At 38.6% G+C, this 23532-nt stretch overlaps 1 long non-coding RNA gene across 1 annotated transcript; it reads right to left on the bottom strand.

The window, feature by feature from the left end:
- Positions 1-7158: 7158 nt before the first annotated feature.
- LOC121956511 lies at positions 7159-10425 on the bottom strand. Its single transcript, XR_006106705.1, has 3 exons — positions 10195-10425; positions 9541-9639; positions 7159-7212 (listed from the first exon to the last, which is right to left on the bottom strand). It is a non-coding gene; the product is annotated as an uncharacterized LOC121956511 (long non-coding RNA).
- Between the last annotated feature and the right edge of the window lie 13107 nt (positions 10426-23532).

The raw sequence follows: 23532 nt of genomic DNA, 5'->3' as shown, positions 1-23532 counted from the left end.
CTTGGACTCAACATCAACAGTGGCGATCCTAGACTCTGTGTGGCCCCGGGGCAAAGAAGCCCATAATGGTCTCCAAACACCCCCTGGGATCATCTTTTCTCCTCTTCTTACAATAAATTGCAGATTATCCAAAAGGCACAGGCAATCTACTGCACATACATTGCATATAACAAATGTTGCACACACCTCATTGTTAAACCATCAGTTTCATGCTGTTTTAACAGCAGGGTGTGTGAAATATCTAATATGTGTAACGTATGTACATTTTGGATTATGTGTATTTCACTGGTGTGATTTGGTACAGTTACTGCTATTTTGTTCATATGTGGTTTGTTTTATTGTGATTGTAAAGATTTTTATGGGCGTAGCATCTGAGTCCGAGATAATTTTCCCTACTGGGACAATAAAGTATATGGTATGGCATAGCATGGCATGGCATGGTATTCTTGTTTTTCTGTTATTTCAGTGACCATAAGGGTATCCTTGTTTCTTTGTGTTGACAGTTATACCTAATGTTGGTATGAGAGTCAACAGTAGCTAGCTATCTGTGCTAGGTAACGGTATCCAGTTGTCATACGATCGCTAAAAGGACCCTCACTTTGAGTTATTTTGGAGGGACAGCAGTGGAGCACTATATAGTGCCTTTACAGGAAATAAATCCCTGTCATCATGTCATCACTTTATGTTACTTTACCTTACGTTCAGTGCAAACATAGTATTTTGCCATAACTGCGCCAAAATTGCACAGGGAATCTCCCCGTAATGTAAAACGAGATACTATACATAGTTAGAATAACTTATGGAGTGCTGAGAAATGTTTTATTTCTGCTTTTAAAAATCTTTGGATCAAGGTGTTTTTTTTTTTTATCACGTAAAATCTCAAAACATGTTGTATTAACATTTAATGGCACAATTTCAATACTTAAATCAATTATTAGGGTTTATTGACTTACATAACCTTTTTACTTACTTTTTAGGGATATGAAGTATTTGAAGATACTCTAAGAAATGACATCACAATAAGCAAAAATACAAATGGCAAACCATTTCTATTGCTGAGTTAAAAGGGTTGAAGGTGCTTTTAGCTGTCATAGTAAAAAACTGCCAATATGATTAGTCATCGGGGGCCCCTTTTCAAAAATATATCGATGGTGCGCCCCTGGACCCTAAACCCAAGAACTTGATCTGTTGCATTCAGCCATTAGACAATCTCAAAAGAACCGCAACAAACACAAACAGGAGGTAAAGCAGCCATGACACTGGCTTTCACCCTCATTCTCTGTCTTGTCAGAGAACAGCTAGACCCCCTTGACTGCAGCCTCATTGAGTCTGGGGAGCTGGGACTCAGCATGGGTAGTAAGAGGAAGCTTTAGCCTTTTAGTGGTCTGCTCTGAGTTCATTACAGCTGAGCTCTGGTGAAAGCAACAAACCTCAGTGTGGTTGCCGAGGTCATCCACTGCACAATGCTCTGGCGCCTCCAACCCAACACTGGGTCCCTGACCGTCGCTTGCTCTCACAGACAAGGAGACAGAAGGGGACATATAGGCCCTTAACTGTGGCTCTAGGGCGTTGGAACAGTGTTAACTGTCACTGCTGTGCTGGAGACCAGCAGTTTGATTTGACTGCAGAAGCTAAACGCTGCTGAATGCAAATGGGTGCGGCAAGTTATGTTTGGAACAGCGGATGGTGATGATGATTTGAATGTATGAAAATAAGAGTAGCGTGTTTGCTGTTTGAGGTCAAGATATAAGAGGGTGAAAGATAAAGCACGCACAAACTTCATGGCCGTGCTAGCTTGTTGCCAGTGCCACTCCAAACTTGGTGTTCTGCAATTTGAATGACGCAAGACAGAGGGTATGACTCAGTGTAGGTTCACAGTCAAAAGGTGGAGTTTGTGTCTGGGAGGGTCAACCTTGACCACAGTAACACAAAGCTTGAGTAAGACTGGAGTCTGTGGTTTCCAATCCTGCTTTCTCTACTCCGTATTCCTTAAGGTAATGTTTGGCTTGGTGCTGCTCCATTATTTTTTTTCCCACAGAGAATCAACTTGACAACAGTCAATGCTCAGTGACAATAATATCCATGATATTTCATAGAGAAGCACCAATGATGTTTGACAGGACTATGTTGACTTTTTTGGGAAGGCCAGGAATAAGCATTATGCTCGGCACTCAGTATGAACACCCACAGCCAGAACCCCAAAACGTAAACGACCTGGTTTGGGTTCAAGATCAACAAAAACCTGAGATCAAATGTCTGCCTGTCTAAATAGTCATTAAGCAGCTTACTGGTTATGTATTCATAAAAAGAAAAAGAAATTCAATGAAACAATTCAAATCTCAAGTGTGTTGTGTTACATGCTGGATGCTTAAATTCCCTCATGACCACAGATAGAAGTCTCCCTTACAAGTCTCTTCTCAGTTCCTCAGCCAAGAGTCAAAAGAAAGGATCCAACGCTCCATCGTCCAAGTCATCTTACAACCCACTTCCAGTCAACCCAGCAAGCTGCATCACTCTTCAATAAAAGACAAAAAATGAAAAATTACTATTTGTCTTAGTGACAAAGCCAAGATGTCACGTGGTTATGAAGTAATGACAGTGTCAAATTTTAAAGGTCTGAGACAAACACATGAGAGAGGACGACAGAGAGAAGACAGGGCTGCTATACTGCAGGAGGGGTGACGTAGTGAACTCTGGCTTGTGCCAGAAAGACAAACTATTCACTGTAGAAGCTAATGAGCTTGAACTTTGACCCCTTGGCAAGGCAGGAGGCCTGGTGCAAGACTGCCCCTGGTACTGCCGGACTGTTTTTATGGTTTGGTGGAGGAGAAATGGGCTGGAGGGGAAATGGTAAAGCTTTCCATGGAACAAGAGAGAATACAGGTTGCTGCAGAAATGGATTTCGCACTCTTATTTCATCTGACAACAAAACAGCCATTTTTTCAATATTTTTAAAGGTCCAATATGTAGGATTTAGGGGGATGTATTGGAAGAAATGTAAAATAATACTTTTGTTTTCTTTAGAGTATAATTGCCTCAAAATCATTCATTTTCGTTACCTTAGAATGAGCCATTTATTTTTACATACAGAGGAGGTCCTTCTCCATGGAGTCCGCCATGTTTCTACAGTGGCCAAAAATACATCAAATAAGCACTGGCTCTAGATAGGGCCATTTATAATTTCTTGCCAGCCTCCATGGATAGCAGTCAGTGTTTTAACAGGTTTAAATCACCAGTTCTGTCTGTTTTAGAGAGAAAAAGAACTCTGCGGATAATTTGGCTCCTGGTAAAAAAAATTCCTGAGCACTGAATACTGAAGGAATCCTAACCGGGAAATCACACTTGACACATGGGAGATGTTTTCGCTAGTTGCAATTTGCAATCCTCACCACCACATGCCCCTGGATCCTACACACTGCTCCTGTAAATGATCTACTTAGAAGGAAAGTTTCTATATATATCTATATACGGAGTTAGAAAAGCTATATCCTCTGCTGCAGTAAATTACAAATGCCAAAGATATTGTGCAAAGGTGGAAACACACACAGCTAGCCAGGTAGGTAACATTTCACTTCCTGGCAGTGTTGAAGTGGAGTAGGACGGTGTGCAGGGATTATATGATCGAATGTGAAAAGTGATCTGTAGTTTGGGGGAGACGGCTCTTTTAATAAAACAGACCTTTCACTGCTTTGCGGTGTGATATCCCTGAGAAGAGGTGCTCTCAGTGCTGCAGGGGAGGGAGACGGGAGACAGTGTAGGGCAACCAGATGGGTCGGCTAACTGGTGAAGGTTACTGGAGGTCAGAAATCCACAAAATAATGGATGAAATCACTGCAGTGGGCAAATCATTTAAATGCAATTCTAGATAAAGAAGGACCAGTTATATTTCACTGGCACGCATATTATCTGCATTGTTTAGATAACATCAGTGCTCTAAGACAAAATATCTGCCTTGAGAAAGGATTTTGGGAGAGGTACAATAGAAAGCAGGCTGCTTTAAGTCTTCACTACAGTGTGAAGCACGGGTGGTTTAAAAACTCTGGGCAAGGTGACCTAATCTAAATTCACCGTTTGCTTAAAAAGCGGCAATTTGGGGTGACCTCCAGGTCATCTGGTAGAGAGTGTGCCCCATAAAGGTTGAGTCTTTTACTTCCCTGTCTATCTTCGGCTGTATCAAAACAAAAATGCTAAGAAAAACCTTTAAGAGAGCAGCAATTATATTAAAAATTACTGTTTATCTACATGCCTCTGTTGACCAACAAACTTTGTGACACCCGCCTAAGTATGAATGGATTACTAAACAGGCCGACTGAGAGAAACCACCGAAAACAACAAACAACAAAAAGACGCAAGACAATTACAAAGACTTGCAAAACACCAGAAACGAAGAAAATCCGCTGTAAAGTCCGCGTGTCTTGCTTCTATGTGGTGGGGACTTTTGTACATCTGAGGCTAGGTGCCCACTGATGTCACCGACACCTTGTTTTTGTTTTTTAAAATATGATATACTGGACCTCATGAAGTACTCTTCAAGTCTCAACATTATCAAATACGAGAAGTACAATACTTCCCTCTGAAGTTTAGTCAAGAAGAAAGTGTCTTGAGATTAAAATACTAATTTAAAGTAAAAGTTTCTCTAATTTATAGTTACGTGCAGAACTTGAGTAAATGTACTTACTGAAATTACAGTAACTGGAATCAATGGACCAAGTATTGTGGTATTTCTTCAGCCGTCAAATTTAATAATCCAATCATTATAAGTCATTTAAAATGAATAGTTGTGAATCAGGAGCTAGAGCGGGTCGTGAAGATCGGTGGTTCTATCCCCGGCTCCTCCAGTCCGCATGTTGAATTATCCTTCGGCATGATGCTGAACCCCAAATTGCCCCTAATGACTGCATATGATTGTTTAAAAAACTGAGTAGCAGGTGGCATCTTGTACAGTAGCTTCGACCACCAGTGTATGAATGTGTGTGTGAATAGATAAATTTGTAAAATAATGTGAAAGTGCTTTGAGTTATAGAATGACTAAAAGCACTATACAAGCAAGTCAATTTACCATAATAATCTAAATGTAATTATATATGATATTCATGCATTTTTTTTCTTAAATGTTTAATTTATGTTTCCTCTGGATGGACAAACAATCTGTAGATGGTGAAAATGACTTTTTTTCTTAACTTGGTAAGAGTGCTCTCGACCACTTCTCACATGTTCTCCAACCTAAGAGAAGAGCAAACATGAGAAAATATTAGTGAATACCAGAAATCAGTGGATACTAACAAAATAAGAGCAAATCTTGAATACAAAGAAAAATAAGATACATTTTTTTAGTATATTGCTTTCTGCATGAGGCCCATTGTTTTTGTTGTATTTTTTTTTATTTTTTTTGATTATTTTGTTCCATGTTCAAATACAGACTTAATTTAAACTTAATTTTTCATTACGATTCTCAGGTCTACATACTCCATTCCACTACAACTGGGTAACTGACTTTATTTGTGCTGCTGGTTGTGGTTACTCAGGAATTCTATGTTTCTTATTCTCATTTTCCCATCAGTCTTGACACTTATTCTCTTTCTCAGCTTTGCTTTCCTTCCTCCTCTCCAATTATAGGGTTCATATGCATGTGCAGTGTGAGTGTGTGTGTACATGCCTGCCTGCACACATGTAAATGTAGCTGCTCTCCCAGGATGGGACTAATCCCAGGGTGGCAGGAGTGCAGGGGGAGCCAGCACATGTGCAAATCTTTCAACTGCGGTTTGCGATGTTTAGTCTTGCTTCGTCAGCACTTCTTGAACCCGGTCCAGAAAAGCTTTCAATCGGCCATAATTCTAGACTCCCTCTGCATCCCGTAGCCTAATCGCCCTCTCTGCCCAGAGGACTTCCCCATCATAAGATGAAAAAATAACAAAATGTATATAAGAAAATCATCATCAAAATGTGCATGCTGATTTCCTCAGGGGGTTAAGGAGGAGCGCCTCTGGTCTCTCAGGTTTTTGCCCTTCAGGGACTTTCCAAATATCACTCATGATCGCTCATCACAAGGCAGGTTGGCACCGCCATACCAGACTTTGGTATCTATTGCTTTTCATCCAAATTCCTCTCCCGCCTCCCTCTCTCTTGTCCCAAGCTCTCCTCTGAAACATCTCCAGGGCAGCTGATTTGACTCGCAAAACAAGCCACATTCTGGCAGCCAATTTGAGGGGGTTTCCCCTTAATTTGTGGGCTACAGTTCATCTCTGGCGTCCCTGTCAAAATACAACCCGCAGTCATGTAATAACATCAAAATGCATCTGAGAGGAGGGGAAGGTGCGTGTGTGTCACATGCCTGTTTAATTTAGCTTAGCCATACAAATCTAATTTCAGTGAACTTGCATCTTTATTCTGTGGTTTTGTTTTCTGCATATACTCCTCATTATATTTCATTTTAGACACAAGCAGTAATGATATTCAGTACAAAGTCTTTTTCCTACTCTTTTGCTTGTGTTTGCATATACATGGGCATATATGCAGTGGTGGATGAAGTAACCTGGAAGCCAAACCAATTTGTCTTTGGCCCACCAAACACAGAAGACAATGTATGTATATTGAGTATGAATGTATGTGATATTCATTCATTGTGCAAAATAAGAAAAAATACTTCAACCCACATTTTATGTTTTGTACATGTTCATTTTGTCAATATATGTATGAAAAAAATATAGGTCTGTGATATCAGCCGGTACCGATATTTCATTTTAAAGCCATTATCTGTCGATAAACTAATGACGTGTCGATATTACTGTGCATCACTACACTTGAGTAAAAATACAGATTTCTTACCAGAAAATGACTTTGGTGGAGGTTAAAGTCACCTATTAGAATAGAACTTAAGGTAAAGTCTTAAAATATCTGACATTTACTGTACTTAAGTATCAAAAGTAATTTTAAGATATTAATTGTACTCAAGTATTGAGGGTAAAAGTACTAAAGTAGAAGTAAATGCTGGTAATAAAAATAGGAACAATTAAAAAAGTTACAATTATATAGCTTATTTATTCTTAACATGTACAACTTCATAAAAATGGAGTGTACATTACACTTGAAAAAAATAAGGTCTTTTTCACAACTTAAAGAATTTAAAGAACAAAATCTACTTTTTTCTTCCCTCTCATTCCTTCATTCGTCCATCCGTCCATCCGTCCATCCGTCCCTTCCTCCATTCCTTTCCTATTATGTAGTAAATAACAAAGATGCTTAAGGGAGATGTATAGGAGTAAAAGTGAAAGTTGACAAAAATTTAAAAAACTCAATTTAAGTACAGATACTATAGAATGCTCAAGTACTGTAGCAAAGTGTTACTACTTAACTACATTGTGTCATTGCATATATGTAGGACACACATCTCTGCCCCCACTTTCATTGCGGGTTCTGCACCTTCAGCTATAATAACACTCAAATGCAAAACACACGACAACTGCTCAGCACAGTAATAACTTTGCATCTGTCGACCAACAGATGCAAAGCTGTCCGGTCACCCTGCAGGTCCTCGGCTCAAAACAACAGCTGAGGCTCAACCACTTTCCCTGCAGCAACCCTCATGTCATGAGTGGCAACATAATCTCAAATACAAGCCCTCTAAAGCTGCTCCTCAGCTTTTTAATTTTTTCTTTTTCCTAAACCCTATTTTTTAACTACCCTAAAACATCCATTAACATGCTGAAGTCACACATGCTTCGACTCAATTCACAGATTCCTCAACCCGTTCACTTCAACAACACATGCAAGCAGTGGGACTGCAGTCTGTATCTCTCCTACCTCCCACTTCCCTTCTCTGGGCAGGAGGAAAGTGGAATCAAACAGAAGTAATGATCAACTTACAGGTCAAAGTAAGGAATGTGTGTGTCATCTTCACTTTCTCCTGGAAAATATAAGACCCACAGGTGGTTCAAGCTGCTCTGCAAAAAAGGAAATTTCCCCCAAAGAAGAGGCCACCTGTTCTCCCCACAGAAAGCACTCACAGCTGAGTAACATGACTCTCTTAGACTTATGAAGCGGAGCTGTAAATCGTTTTGCTTTAAAATTTGTGGCTTAGCACTGACAAAATTACGTGTAGGCTACTTATGGAAGTATGTGGTGTGATATAGATGATTAATGCATTTTCATAAGGGAGTTAAGTCATTTGAAAAGCCTGGGGACTGAGAGTGGGAGCACACTGAGGAGTTCCCCACAAGATGGCACTGCAGCACTTCAAATCAGTTCATTTTGGATTGTGGTATCTGTTGCTCCACCAAGTGTTTGGAAGAACACATTACACACAAATGCTCTTGTTTCTGTCCGTAAATTCAGATGAATAGATAACCAAAACACCTCATGATTTAAATTCTCTCCTCTGCTTAAAAATAACATCCCTAGGAATATTTCTTAATATACTTGAATATTATTTTTTACATTAAATTATCTTATAACACTTGACAATAAAATCCACAAATCCTGAGGAATGAGAAGGCAGAAAATCAAAAACTAACAGCTGTTGAATGGATAATGTGTGTACTCATAGAGTGTGACCTCCTTACTAACCAGTCAGAGCAGAAATATGACAATAAGTGCATTCTATATCCCAAGAATGAGCTTGCATGCTGTTATATTTGAACAAAATATCAATTTAAGATGCATATGAGCTGAAAATAATTCATTGCAAAATTTGCAAAAGCAATCAAAGTGGCCTGTGGACACGACAGACAATGCTAAATCAAGTTCGCCTCAAGACAGAATGAAGACATGAAGAAATGTCATTCTGTCGGTGCATTGCAACAGAGAAATCCCAAACAATCTCATGCACAATTCAGCTCTTCATTATCCAGATCTTTATTAAAGCCAAACAAAAATGACATCCATTAATTTCCTGGGCTCTGTAAATTACATCAGCAATGATAGATGATGGCTCATTAAACTCTTATCTTACCAAACTGCATCCACAATGAGCCACTGTGGAACCTGGCAGCCCGTCTTGTTTGCACATTGCTGTTTACCTTAGCAACACGTGGAAAGTTTTATTCCGAAAGGCAATCCAAGTTAAGTCAATTAATTTGATAGCATACGTGGTTAGTAAATTCTTTGTAATTGGGGAAATAAAACCATAAAGCCCACAACAACGCAGCTACAATGTGACAACAGACCCCACTGCAAATACTGATAATGCATTATTTATATATCTAAAGTGGTTTTCATTCCATTCATACCTGTTTTCTAATTTACAGCACATTGACTTTTATTAAAGCAACAGTGCTATCCTTTAAATGACCAAGGAGACAGCTGTTGGCAGCAAAAAGCTCTGAAAAAAAAACAAAACCCAACTAGCAGGGGTGGAACCAGACGCTATAGACATTTGGGAATCTGCCCAAATCTGAAGAGGCCCGGGGGCATGCTCCCCTAGAGATGTTTATTTTCCCATTTATGGCAGCAATATGCACGATTTTCTAAGCAATTTGAGATAATAAAACACCCAAGGAAAAACATCAGCACATCAACAGTTGCCAAGAAGAAAAAAAATCTTACTGTAGAGCCGACATCCTATTTTGTATCTGTTATCAACCGTCTTCCTCCTTCTGAAACCACAACACGACAAATGTTGATGTTGATTTTCACTCCTGCCACCTTGAAAGAGGCAAAATTGTCTGTTTGAGTTACATAACATAGGTAAGGTAGGAATATGGTGTAAACATCATTACTAATCTAGCATCCTGGAGTTTACAGTATAAATGTTTAGCTGAAAAATTTGCTAAATTTCAATTCATGCCAAAATAATCTGGGATGCTCTAATCGCAAATCAAGGACCAACAATGCCAAATATGGTCTTTGACACTCTGAGATGAATCTTAGGCCAACAGAAGAACATTTACTCAAATAAGCTGACTTCTTTAGGGAGTAGCATAGTAACAATAAACAACATGGAGCCTATATATTATTATCTGAATGACATGAAGTGGAGGTGTCTTTAAAACCTAAGAGATTCAGTGTTTTTGATGGAGAAACACACGGGGCTTGAGCCCCATTAGCCAGCACCACAACGTGAAAAGCCATTGCATTCAGCACCAAACACACAAAGTTAGCCAGTTAGCTAAACACAGTGGAGCATTTAGCAGCTAAACAACAAATATTTCCCTTAGGAGAAAATGACCACACTAAAAGGAGAGTGAATATTGGACTTACATTGATCAGGTGGCCAGAAACAGGACTTCCTCCCAATGACAGTTAATGTTGCTCCATATTTGTTGGATATGTAGCTAAATAAGTAAACTAAAGTAAGCTAAACAAACTGTTTGCTAACATGTTTATCAATCAAACTTAGCTTGTTGTGCTGCCCCAGTGGCTAAAAAAAAAAATAAATCAATGAATGTGGCTCTAAACTAAAATATGTAAAGATCAGCAGTATGCTAAAATCACTTGGTTAATCTTGATGCAGCAGAAAAGGGCTCTGAGCAGAACACCTGTGCTGTTTGATCATGTGATCACGCCAAAGAATTCTGGGAGCTGTAGTCTCAAGATCAACCTCATATATTTCCAGTTGTGAAGAATGGTAGGGGAAGCAGATCAGAATTTAATAATCTTCAAATAAGAAGTTGATTTATTTCTCTGAGACAAAGAAAGGATTATTGTGAGCAGCATTTTTTTTTTTTAGTGTTTATGTTTAAATAAAAAATTTGTTGCATTTTGTTGGTTTTGCACACAGCCATGGTTTAAAAGGTCATTCCCAATTTGTGAGGAGAGTAAAAGCAACCTGCCGGCTGACAATTTACCAGATGAACCTACTTTTAAATTTTAATTTTGGCAAAATTGTTACTTCAAAATATTAACTTCTGTTGAGCATATTGACAACATTGCTGTTGTTATATCACATTTTTAGTCCTTTCACTTTTCTCACCACTGTAGTTATATCAGGACAATTAAAAAAGGCAAGTTGGCAAGCTTAATGAACCACTCTCATAACTATTCAACAGCACTGTGTCTGAGCCCCGGCGTTAGGCTGTTAGGCAGCCATTTACACGTGCAGAGGCTCCATTCCCACTAGGTAATGCAATATCGTAGCGGAAATCCACTTTAATAAACACAATGCTGCTGCTGCTGCTGATAGCTCATTTATTTGGCTTCCTTTGTCACTGTGGTTGTATACTGCCTCACATGTGGGAAAAGTGGGTTAATATGAGACAAGTAGGATTGTGTAGACGGAAAGCTGTCATTTTGTGATGATAGGCTACTAGAAAGACAGGGCTTTAATGAGTCTCTCTGGCAATCAGCTGCCAGTGGGAATGCACCAGATGCCATTATTGTTAACAGTAAACAAGTTAGGTAATTGTGTTAATTTCCTACCTTTACAACAGAAGTTTTAGGTAAGGGATCTAAAATCAGAAAATCTATTCATTTAACTGTGTGGTATCCTGCATGGCCTCCATAAATATTAAAACAAACATACATCCACTTTAATGTAAAAAGGATTTCCTCTGCCCCTCCCTTGCTGATATATTTACTTTTATAGTCAGCAATCAGTCAAGAAGCTTGCATAAATATTTATGTGAGCCAAATATAGACATGAATCCAAATAAAACAATTAGGCATGCCCATTACCCTCATAAGTAAACAGAGATTTCATTTCCGAATTGGTGGACATATTTAATTAATGCAGATTCAGGCAAGGAAATGAATGAAGTCAGATCAGTTTGCCACAGAGAGATTGGCTTGTGAGCTGAGTCACAAATACGGCCGTTAATGTGGTTGCTCCACAATAATGGGCTGGCACTATGGAGCAGATGGCTGTTATTACAGTAGGCAGTGGGCTCAGAAGATTTGTGAAAATTAACTGAGAATGAACAAGTTTCTGTATGCATATGCCCACGTGCCTAAGCCATTTTAGGTCTGAGGTATGTTTTATTTTTATTTGATCCTTTTATACGTATATCCCACAGTGTTGTGTTAGTTTGCAAAGTTGAGGGGGCAAAATGACAATAAGCAAACAAAAAATTCACAACCTGGGAAATGCAGTTGGCAGAAGGCAACAGTAAATAAGTAAAAAAGCAGAAGAAGATAATATTATATGTAAGATTAGAGCAGGCCTTGGCAATGAGCAACTTTGAAAGAAATGCCCCAAAAAAGGAGCAAGAAATTAGAAAAATTATTAAAAGAAAATTTCCAGAAAATTAGCTAAAACAAACAAGGAATAATATATAACATAACTTAAAATATCTAATTAGAATAAATATACATGCAGTTCTCTCTACATTTTTGCATCTTTTTAAACTTTTTTTGTAATATTTTCTCTCTTTCTTTTTCAGGCCATTTTCTCTGAAACTTTTATTTAGTTCTTGGTAGTTTTTTTTAGGTCAGTTAGTGCCAAGATGCACATTGCTTTTTTTTCCATGTTTTTGAAAGAAGTCAAACCAATTTGCTCAGGTTTCAAAGGTTTCAGTGCTTGCGAAAGACATCTGAATGCTGCGGAAGAAAACTGAGCTAAATCTAGGATTCAAAGTGTTAAAGTGGCTCTCTTATTTATTCTTTAGTCAGTGGGGTATTCAAGAACATTACATTAATCTCCACACTGCACTGCACTGTACTGTCTTTGTATGCACTACCCAAATATGCAAACATGACGCTGTGTTGAGAATATCCAAACAGTGGGCTTAATTACTGAGTGTTCCCAGCCTGTACAGGATGTGTTCTGAGGGTCACTGTCAGAGAAAAGAAGAGCTCAGGAGAGAGGAAAAGGATAAGAGGAGGAGGCGGGAGGATGAAGAGGGAGGGAAAAAAGCATAGGGAACAGAGAGGGTTTCATTTGGCACTTAGGGCACTGTACACAGAGCAGTGTTTAGCAACAGCTTCCATCTGAGTCCCTGTTGTCATGGAGACAAGATGCAAGATGCAGATATGTGCAGATTTACCAAAAATCAGAATCCAAAATCAACATTTGCAAAGCTTCTTATAGCTGCTCAACTATGTAAAACCCTAAAATAAACACACTTTTTTCAAGTTGTTGTAAAAACAACAACAAAAGCAACACAGTCAGGTTGATGTGGTCCTTAATGTTGGTTTATTGAGCATATCGAACCACCCAGAACTTCATTTCTATGGATGGGTGGATTGAAATTAATTGGATTGGATTGCTTTCTGCACACACCCATACTGGTAATGAGAGACTTAATACTATTAAGTATTTCTTAAGTAGCAAAAGAAAAAATATGAGGGAAAAGTAGAATCTGGAAAAACTGAAATATCCAGAGGAAAACACAAGTAAGAGAGGAATTTGTAGGCGGCGAGACTGACCACCATTAATGACTGCGGTTAACATGGTCATGAATAACCTGTTTATGAAGCTTATCACTGTTATGATCATATTTGGGATATGGTGTTTACATAAGCACAGAGAAATCAGGATATTCAGATTGCATGTATACACCCCAGTTTATTTCAGAGTACTCCAGCTATCATACTAAAAGGCTGTTTACATGCTCAAACACATTAACAGAAAACTCAGACAAACCCAAAACCCCTGACTTCATCCAAAACCTAAACATTCCTACACAAACACATCACCGAGCTCTGAGCTCATCACAAGCTGTTCCTCTCCTCATCATCCAGATCTCAGCATCCTCCTTCATTAACACCACCAGTGTCTGGACTCCATCAGGAGCTCATCTACACTACTCACAGCTTCTTACCAAAGACTTTATCATTTTCATCCATTTTGTACATGTGTCCATAAATAAATGTTCATTCACTGAGGTCTCTCCTGACTGAACTGAAACTGCTCAATTGACTGCAAGTACCAAACATTATGGTAATCACAAACACAAGTCAATGACTTGTGGAAGTTGCAATCTGAAAAATACAACTCCAAAAATACACTCTTACATTCCTCGGGCTGCAAATACCTTAGAAACATTACAAAAACTGATGAAATGATTTGAGCATTGCCAAACCAGTTCAAAGAAAATAGTTTGAGGAATAGATGCCAGAATGTAATGAGAGCAGAGCTGTGGGTTTTAGAGTTAATGGTTGCTACAGTTAAACTGAGAATAAAAGCCATGACCAACACTGGAACATAATGCAATTGTCCAGCATTTCTTCGGTTTGGGTGACTCACAACTCATGGTTATTACAGCAGGCCATACCTTCAATTTGACACTTTCAGAGTTGAAGGTGGTGGTCTCCAGATGACTCTTATATAATAACACAGTTACGTCAGAGTTCACAGTGCAACACACTGCACATATTCCAAGTAAAAAAAAAAAAACACAACAAAAAACAACACCTCTCCACTGCAGGAGCTGACTGGGTGTTCAAAGAGTGAAGTGGTTTTTTTTCACCTAGAGTAGATGCAACATGTTGCACTCTGAGCTCTGACATAACTGCAACATTATATATTCCGCATGTCCTTATGAATATCTTTACTTTATAAATTTAGTTGTGTACTGGTATGCAAATGTACATAATACTCAGTAGGGCTAGCATGATTATCATGTTCTGGATATTTTGATATGAGAGTTAAAAGGAGAAATACTGAGAAAACAATAAGAAACATTGGATTTAAAGTGCTTATGCTTTTTGTTATTTAAATATAAAGTTAACAGGGATCTGATTTTACAGTGTCTGCTGAGCTTTCATTAAAAATCCTTTGTCCTTCCTCACTGTTGCTGGCCTTTGGGGCATCACTGAAGATGCCCAATTTGACAGTTTCTGCTTTTGTCAGAGCGATCTTGAATGAAGCAGAGCATGAGTGGCTTGCACATGAATGTCAAGAGAATCCAAGATGCCCAAAAACTGTTAATCAACATGTGACTGCAGCCCCCTGAGGTGTGGACACATGCACACACACGCATACACACTCAAAACTACAGCTCCCTGCCCAGAAAAAACAGAACTTCTGATATATTGTATTAATCTAGCCACCATATATGAAGGCTAATCAATTCAAGCACTGAAACATATAAAAATTCATAAAGAAATGGTGGATAGGAAACTGTTAATGTTAATTAATAGCTGGGGGAACCCTATTGGTTATATATATATATATATATATATAAGTATATATATATTAAAGGCAGGTTGAGTGCGGTTGTGACATGACGTGACGTGACGTGACGTGACGTGACGTGACGTGACGTGACGTGACGTGACGTGACGTGACGTGACGTGACGTGATGTGACGCGATGCAACACAATGCGACATGACGCACAATGAAGCTAAATTGTTGGATAATATGAGTCCTGAAGATTTTTCATGCATGAGATGTGAATTATACAATTGTGATGTTTAAAATCAACATTACCCTTGATGTTAAAGTAGTGGACATGAATTATGTATAATAATTCTTGTGAAAGTGAACTAAAATGGATGTGTGGGTGCTGACAGCCTGAAGATCATTTGTGAGGGTTGCAGTACGCACAAGTTGGCAAGTGAGGAAAAAGACATGGTGAGCATTATTTTTTGTCCCTAATGTAACATTGCACCCTTTATACACCTCAGCTAAATTCTCTGATGCATCATCTTTGCCCTTTCCGGTTTCATTTTCTCAGACAGGGGGCCCCTATTTGAGAACAATGAGTCAGTCAGTACTTTTCTTTTCGAAGCAGAGGAAGACATTATGAGTTTTACTTCAGCACTTTTATTTGTCTTGGTTGGGCTTTGCGCAAAGTGAGTCATGGTGATTGACAGACATCTGATGCGCAAAAGACTAATCAGTGAAACAAGAAGATGGTGATATCATTTCAGTTTCATTTTCTGAAAAAAATGGGTTCTACTGAAAGGACAAGTGAGGTGTGACAAAGGCAGCATAATTAATTGCTGGACTGTTATCCTGAGCATTGATTATATCAGTCTGTCTGCATATCTCGTCACATATAAAATGAACTTTCATTGACTTTAGCTTTAAATTTTGTTATTATTTTGTTACTTTGAATTACCTGAATATTTCAAGGTTATCAATATTGTCTATGTTATAGAATTATATATTTTTAGTGGTCAATCTTGAATATGAAAAAGGGCATATAATTGAACAAAGTATTCATTATTATAGTTATAACAGTTATTTCCTTGAATAACATACAAATCTATTTTCTTCCTCCAGTACATTTATGAAATGAAGTTCTAAGACAGTGCTCAGAATAGTTCTGACATTTACCTACAGGAATACTTTAAAGGTCAGTGTTATTTCAGCCTTGCTCTGATGATGTTTCTTTAATATGCTGTCAATCTGTGTTAAGGTTGTAGATAAATGTTAGAAACTGGGTAACTGTGGCAACAACTAACACACTGAAATTGAAAAAAACAATGCATTCTATTTGCTAGAATATAAAGGCAAAGCTTATTTTACATTTTAGTTGCCTAATATACTGGTGGTATTTATGCACGAAGGTCACATTATGTAACAGCAATAAAGCTCTCCAGATATAATGTAAACATCCTTTTCGTGAATGTAGAATTCAAGCAAGCAGGTGGAGCATGTGCAGGTGGCTGAGACAGGTTTGTTTTTCTTCATGCACTCCTTATCTTTTGTCACCACATTTCCAATGTTCTATTTTCACTTCGTGGAGTTGTTTTTTATTCAATTACACTCTCAACAAAATAGCTTATAGCATTACCTGTGATCCAATGCCTGTAGCTGCAAGTCAAAACAAGTTAGAGCGTACAGAGAATTAGCTGTCATCAAGAGCGACACAAACACAATCAGAGTGGCAGTACAGCTCTCTGGTGCTTATAAACAATTTCTCAATTTCAAGACTGAACCTGTACTTTTAATGCAAATGTCTAATGAACATGTGACAACAACGTTCTGTCAGTTGAAATGAGTAGACAAATATACGGAGAACATCATTTATATTTCAGTATTTCTTTCATGATGTGGGAATGACGATTAAGAGATACATTAGTGTCTGTGGGGATGTTTCCTTATGTTGTTAATTGTAATCCAAAGCACCTTTCTCTTTTGCTAGGATTGTTTTTCACTTTAACATATTTGTCATGTTGGGGGCTCAACCCCTGCAACATTTCTGCGAACCTGCAAAAGGACACAAAAGGACACAAACAGCAGACAGCCCTCTTATAAATGAGACACAGTCAGTAGTTGCATTACAGTTGTGCGCTTGACGGATCTCAAAAGGGGGAAAAGGCCTCAAGGAAAGTTACATGTTTCCTGGGTCGAGGAGTAATTCATTTCCTTTTAATGTCTCAGCAAAACAACCACAATGAGGTGTTTTGAATTAGTGGGTTCTGCCAGACACAAACAAGTGCCAGTGGAGGGCAGAGGGAGCAGCGTGTACAGCATGGTTTGTTTGCACTGACGGGGCAGGAAGAAAATACTAATGGTTTTGAGTGCGTAATGGAGGGCAGGGCAAACAATGTGGCTTTGTGTCTTGGCCTGTAAAGGGCCCACCTGTTAGCATTAAATGGAAATAGAAGAATCTTTGACAGTAGTCCACAGGTAAATAAATAAGTATGTGCTTGACTGGATAAAACTGGAATGGTAATTACTTGGTCCTGCCACAAACTGTGTAAAATAATGGACATGGTTACCATGACGTCACTCACTGGTTTGTGGACTGCTGTTTTGAAGCTTCAAGTTCGGCATTTCAGCTATCGCCATCATTTTCTGAGCCAGAAGTTAATGTACTGGATTGTGAGGTTGGATCTGTCCTTAAAAATGTGTAACTTTTAGCCTTAATAAAATGTAAGCGGGTGACTTAATTCTTTAATTATTCATCCCCCATACACTTGTCATAAATGTTTCAATAAGCTGAAGAGACAAAAAAAATGTTCTTTGTCCCGGGCTGTAAACATGCTTGTATCTGTTGTATCTGTTGTAAAGTTGGGTATTTTAACATGGAGATGTGCACGGTTTGACTCACCTCTGGAGGCAGCCTCAAGTGGCCATTCAAGGAGGTGCAGTTTTTGGCACGTCCACATTTGCCAACCAACTTCAACTTTGAGAACTTCTTGCTCCATGGCGTGTGTGTGTGTGTGTGTGTGTGTGTGTGTGTGTGTGTGTGTGTGTGTGTGTGTTTATATAAATTAATCTCGGATATGTGGTATTCACTGGTGATCTCAATTTGTTGATTTTGATATTATTTGGTTGGTACACAGGTGACAATCACACAGGCAAAAGTACCAAATTCAACAGGTAAAAGTGTGGTCAAAAAGCAAAAGCAGAGAGAGAGAGGGAGAGAGGAGAAAGCTGGAGAACCTGGTGAAAACCTACACTGACACAGGGAGAACTCAAGACAAAAGAGCATTGTGTATTGATACTACGAGAGACACACACACACACAATATATTGTGAGTTTGTAGGCAGCAGAGATTTGAAAAAATCTCTGGGTTGATGTTTAAAAGAAAGCTCTGATTTTTCTGACAGTTTGTCCACTGTATAGATTTTTTTTCCAAAATCAATCCTTAAACTTACAGTGTGCTTCAGAAAACCTATGCAATTAATGTTAAGTTTCCACACTGTTTGCAGTTATTGATCTAAAACATGCAAAGGCAGCATGTTCCTTTAAGCCAAAGGAAATTTTACTTCCTCTAACCTCAATGTTCTCTGTTTGGCACGTGAAGCCTTTAAAATGCTATGCACATGTATTAGCGCCTTCCTTGCACGTGAAAGTCTGATTAGGACTTTCATTATTTACTCCCACCTCATCATTGATCTCTTTTTCTCCTGCTGCCTGGCCTGCTGTCATTTCGGGAACACTGAAACAGACAGCTTTGTCAACAGTCTGAAATGCAACTTCTATCGAACCCATTATTAAGCAAGTCCTATCCGAAGCTTACCATCAAAAGAGCCCCTTGACTCATTATATGATTCATTATGTATTTTAATGAGTTAGATGTGATGTTAAGGTTTGTCCCATAGACTCTTTTGACCACATCACTCATGGTTAATGTAACACACAAATGCACAGTATACAGAAAGATGCAGTTATGCAAGCATGCACAAAAGCTCACCTTCACCAATGCACTCTGGTACATGATATGAATGAGAAAGGGTTATACTCACAAATATGAATATATCATATGCATGTATGTACGCACACATCCTAATATCCTTCAGTCTTGTGATGGCCACCAACTCTGCACGTGTCCTATCATTTTCCTCATGTGACTCTGCTGTACCTGTTGTTTAGTGACTGCCTGAGCTAGTGACTTGACCCACCTGGGTCCACCTACATGTTCTCCTGTGTTTGTGTGTTTGTGTCTGTCAGTGAATGCAGACAATTGTTCACGCATGCACGTGTTAACATGTTCTACATGTACAGTACTGAGTGTGTTTTTGATTAAGAGTGGTCTTTGAGGTAAGTTGCATTAGTATGTCAAGAGATCATCAGCCCCACGTGCCTTAAATGATGAGGACAGTCCCTATGGTAACTGTATGATACCTTAGCACTTAGCTAACAGAGATTTAACCAAGCTGATAAAAGGAATCATTTGTGCCAGGCTTTTAAATGGCAAAGTTCATAATTCAACATGCATGTTAGTGTGGCAAAACACATATAAACAGTATTTTGATGGTAGTGTTCTGAATGTATTACACCAATGTCAAACTGATGCTCTGTAAGAGGTATAGATATGATAGCTGTGTCAACTTTGAAAAGAGAAAAAATGGTCAGACAGCTAAGACCACACTCAAGTAACTATATAACTACATATAGAGACGTTTATCAGATCCTTCATGGGACTTGAGTCTGAGCTTGCTGTTAGAGGATCATCATCAGCATTTATTTTATGTAAAACCTTGGAAAACAGATGTTGTCATACTAAGCATCGTGTTTCTGTCAAGTAAAATTTCTTCCTTTGGACTATCTCTAAAATTGTCATTTGTATTTATATAAACAGCAATTGTACCTGCTTTATCTCAATTGTTTAACTTTATTTCTTGATCTCAACCAGTAACAAAGATTTATCACAAAATGTTACATCACAGGAGCAAAAGTTTCCAGATTTGCTCTTTCTGCTTTTCCTCGGCTGTCATCTTTGACATATGATTGAAAAGAGCTAAACAGACTTGAGAAGATGGCAACTTCCCATCACAGCTACAGAGTTAGATATGCAAGGAGAGGAGCTTTTTTTCCCTCTGGCGGATGGAGGTAAAGCCTACTTGTTTTCCATAGAAGAGATTAAAGAGGCCAATCTTCAAGGGAGCCAGAAAAGTAGGATTAAAATTAATTCCTGCTTAATTAGGTCTTAAGGTCATCAACACAAATGCCCAATGGGGCTAATGGCTCTGTTTGTTTTTGCTGGGTATTGAGAAGATATGACGAGAATTGAGACAAGATGACTGAGTTGACACAAGCTCACCAAAAACAAGATGAGATGAGATATGAGATGAAACAAGATGAAATTAAACACGATAAAACAGGATGATATTGAACGAAACAAGAAAAAATTAGAAATCCAAGAAACGTCCTAAGATCCTCGAAAGATGTATGAGGCTGCTGCTATGGGGCCTTGGCTTTCTGTCATTTTGCTAAAGTGGCCCTCAAGCAAATCAGTATTCCTGCAGCATTCCCCAACATATGTAGCCATGTCCTTGGCAGAGGTAAATAAAGTGTATTGTAGATTGTACTTGGGTAGGCTCTTAGTCCACTGCTGGTCCTTTTTTTTTGCACATGCCTGATGCTTTCACTCATAGTTCTTTAAGATCTGTGTCCATGGATTCTTCTGAGAACATAGTCTCTCCCTCTGACTTTTTGTTTTCTTTAAAGAGGTGTGATCCATGCACCATAAGAGGCAGCCACGTGTCTTGTGATTTAGCACAATTCACTCACTAAAAGCTTTGAAATATCTGATATTTTTACATCTATGTCTCTGTTTGACAAAGGCTTCCTTTGCCTTTCCTTCTTGATTGCTTATTTGTGTATTTAAACCACTGAGCTGCAGCAATGTTCCTACTCAATGTCAGTGTTTGAGTGCCTTTGTATGTGCTATTAGTGATAACCTATGAGTGTGATTTTAGTAGTGTGCCTTAAGTGTATCTTCAAGTGGATGTCACAATGTGTCCCGAGCACGTGTCCCTGTGTGTGAGCTGAAGAACAGAATCAACGTCAGCAGCTCAGTGGGCTGGTTACAATGCTTTCATGTGCTCAACAGTATGTTTTGCTCTGTGTGTGAAATGTGAAGCAGCCAACCTGCTACAGGGTCTGTCCTCCTGGTATCATATTCCTCCACCTCGGGTGATGATGATTCACTGGTGCTACTACCATAACTACCTGCTGTAAATGCTACAGGGTAAAATGATAGCATCACTAGAGGTAACATCTGCATATTTGGTCGACAAATGTTTTCATCCAGCCTGAGCAGTTGAGCTGTTCTCTCTGAGATGGAGCATGCTAGTATTCCCAACATGCCATTAAAAAGCTTTGTGAAAAGTACCTAGCTTTTTTTTAGTAGCTTTTTGTAGAAATATTAACATTGACTGTTTCTGTAATGATAAACTAATATACCAGGAAACATTTCTCCAGTGTTCATTTTTAAAGACAGATGGTCCGTCTGTAGTCATTATGTTAGATTATGTTAAACTGAGCAGAATAGGTCGGCAGCAGCAGCACAAGGCGTTTCAAAACGTGCAATACCAGTGACGTGACCTGATCACTAAATCAGCATAATCGCAACACTGGTTTCTCAACCTGGCTCGCAATATTCATATTAAGCATTGATATTGAATGAAGTGAAGCAGGGAGCCTGTGTCTGTGCTTATCATGTGAGAGTGTACTTATTAACCATTAAATATGTTTTAAGGATTTTTTTGCTCAAAATCTCAACACCTCCAAAATCCACAAACAGCTTAATGTTGTTCACATGGCAGCATGACCAATCATTCACAACACTGTGAAAAACCCTTTAGTCCAAAATAGACTGACTAGTTCTTGAGAAACTGGTTTCTGAGAAATGGTCTGAGCTCTTATGTACACTAACAGAATTTATACCATAGAATGGACACCACTAATTTATTCTGCTGATACTGTCAGTTCACTATTCTAAATTAATGTGCTGGCTACATAATTGTATCAGCCTTTATCTAATATGAGTAAGGGACACAATCCAAGCCTTTTCTTACAATCAATGTACAACACTGAGTGTCGATCATCAGTGCCTCATCCTCTGAACACCAGCTGCAGTACTAACAAAGATTAAACTATGAATTAATATGTCCAATTTACTTAAATACAGTTAAAGCAATTTAAACAAATAATGTAAAATATAATGTAAAAAAAACTCCAACTAGCACTTTAAAAAACACCAGGATGTTGTACTGCATTGAGTTGCATTTTGCTGCATGCAGGCCAGCATGCTTTTGTGGCTATTCTGACCCACAATCTGGATAGTGGACAATATATCATATCGACTGAGCCGCAGACGGATGACCACTCTTTGACAGCTGATTGACAGCTGTCACAAACCGCAATGACAGATGACAGGGCATTCAGGGGACTGATGACCATTCGAGTGGTAATTACAGCATTATAATTGGTCAAGATAACAAAATAATCATAACAATTACCAGCATAAATAATTAAATAATTTACACTGAAGTAGAAATGCATAACTAGGCTAATTTTATTGTCATGAAAATAAAGGGTTAGAATCTACAATGTATGCAGTTATAATTCAAAAGTTAAACTATATAAACTGCAAAGCAATAACAGCAGCGCACTCCAGGTTGATCTATGTCTCTAGCGAGCTCGACAAATTGCATTTTGTTTTATCTTCATGGTAGTGGATATATGAGCAAAATTCAGAGCGCAGTGTAATTGTGTGCATACTGCATGCAACAGTATGTACTTTGCAAGGGCAGCTGCAGTACCTACTAAAAGTTTGGGATTCAGGATGCACCCCATGTCACCTTACTTGTATTTGGCCAGGACATTTAATTTTTCTGAAATAGATAACAAAGGACAACACCAAATAAGCATGAAAATGGACTGAAATACATGAGCAAAAGGCAACATGTGTCTTTACATTTTCCAGATGAATGCCTAATTTATGGATATACTTTGAGTGTGATTATGCAGTGTGCTGTGCAAAACAATCTTGTGAAAGTCAGTTTCTTTAGTCAGAGCCTTGTGTTGGTCTCATTAGGAGAAAAAATTCTATTACCTGTTACACTGTCATGTTTGTCAATTCATTGCAAATAACAGTCAGTGCATATTGGTGATAATTAGTCACAACTGAAGGAACATTGAATCCAAATACTGTTGTTCTTTTCCTCTGAACACATTTGTCTAATTCTTCAGGGGATTTGGACCCAAAACCTTCCAGCAAATTTCCATTTTATTATACAGACAGTTTAAGAAATTAGTATTTGTGTCTGTGGGGTGTTGTGATCATATTATCTGTCAACAACTCCTAACTTCTTGTCACATGGCCACAGTCAGTGAAACATGTTGTCCTTGGTTCTGACCCCTGTGGTAACTGATTTTCTGTGATTGTGTGCTGAGAGTCAACTTGTGGAAGAAGTTGTCACGAGGATTCGACACATTTTTTTCCAATGTAAGCACTCAGTTCTACTCTTT

This window comes from Plectropomus leopardus, chromosome 17 (assembly GCF_008729295.1).
Source record: "Plectropomus leopardus isolate mb chromosome 17, YSFRI_Pleo_2.0, whole genome shotgun sequence".
Taxonomy (NCBI): domain Eukaryota; kingdom Metazoa; phylum Chordata; class Actinopteri; order Perciformes; family Serranidae; genus Plectropomus; species Plectropomus leopardus.
This window is presented reverse-complemented; position numbering and strand designations above follow the sequence as displayed.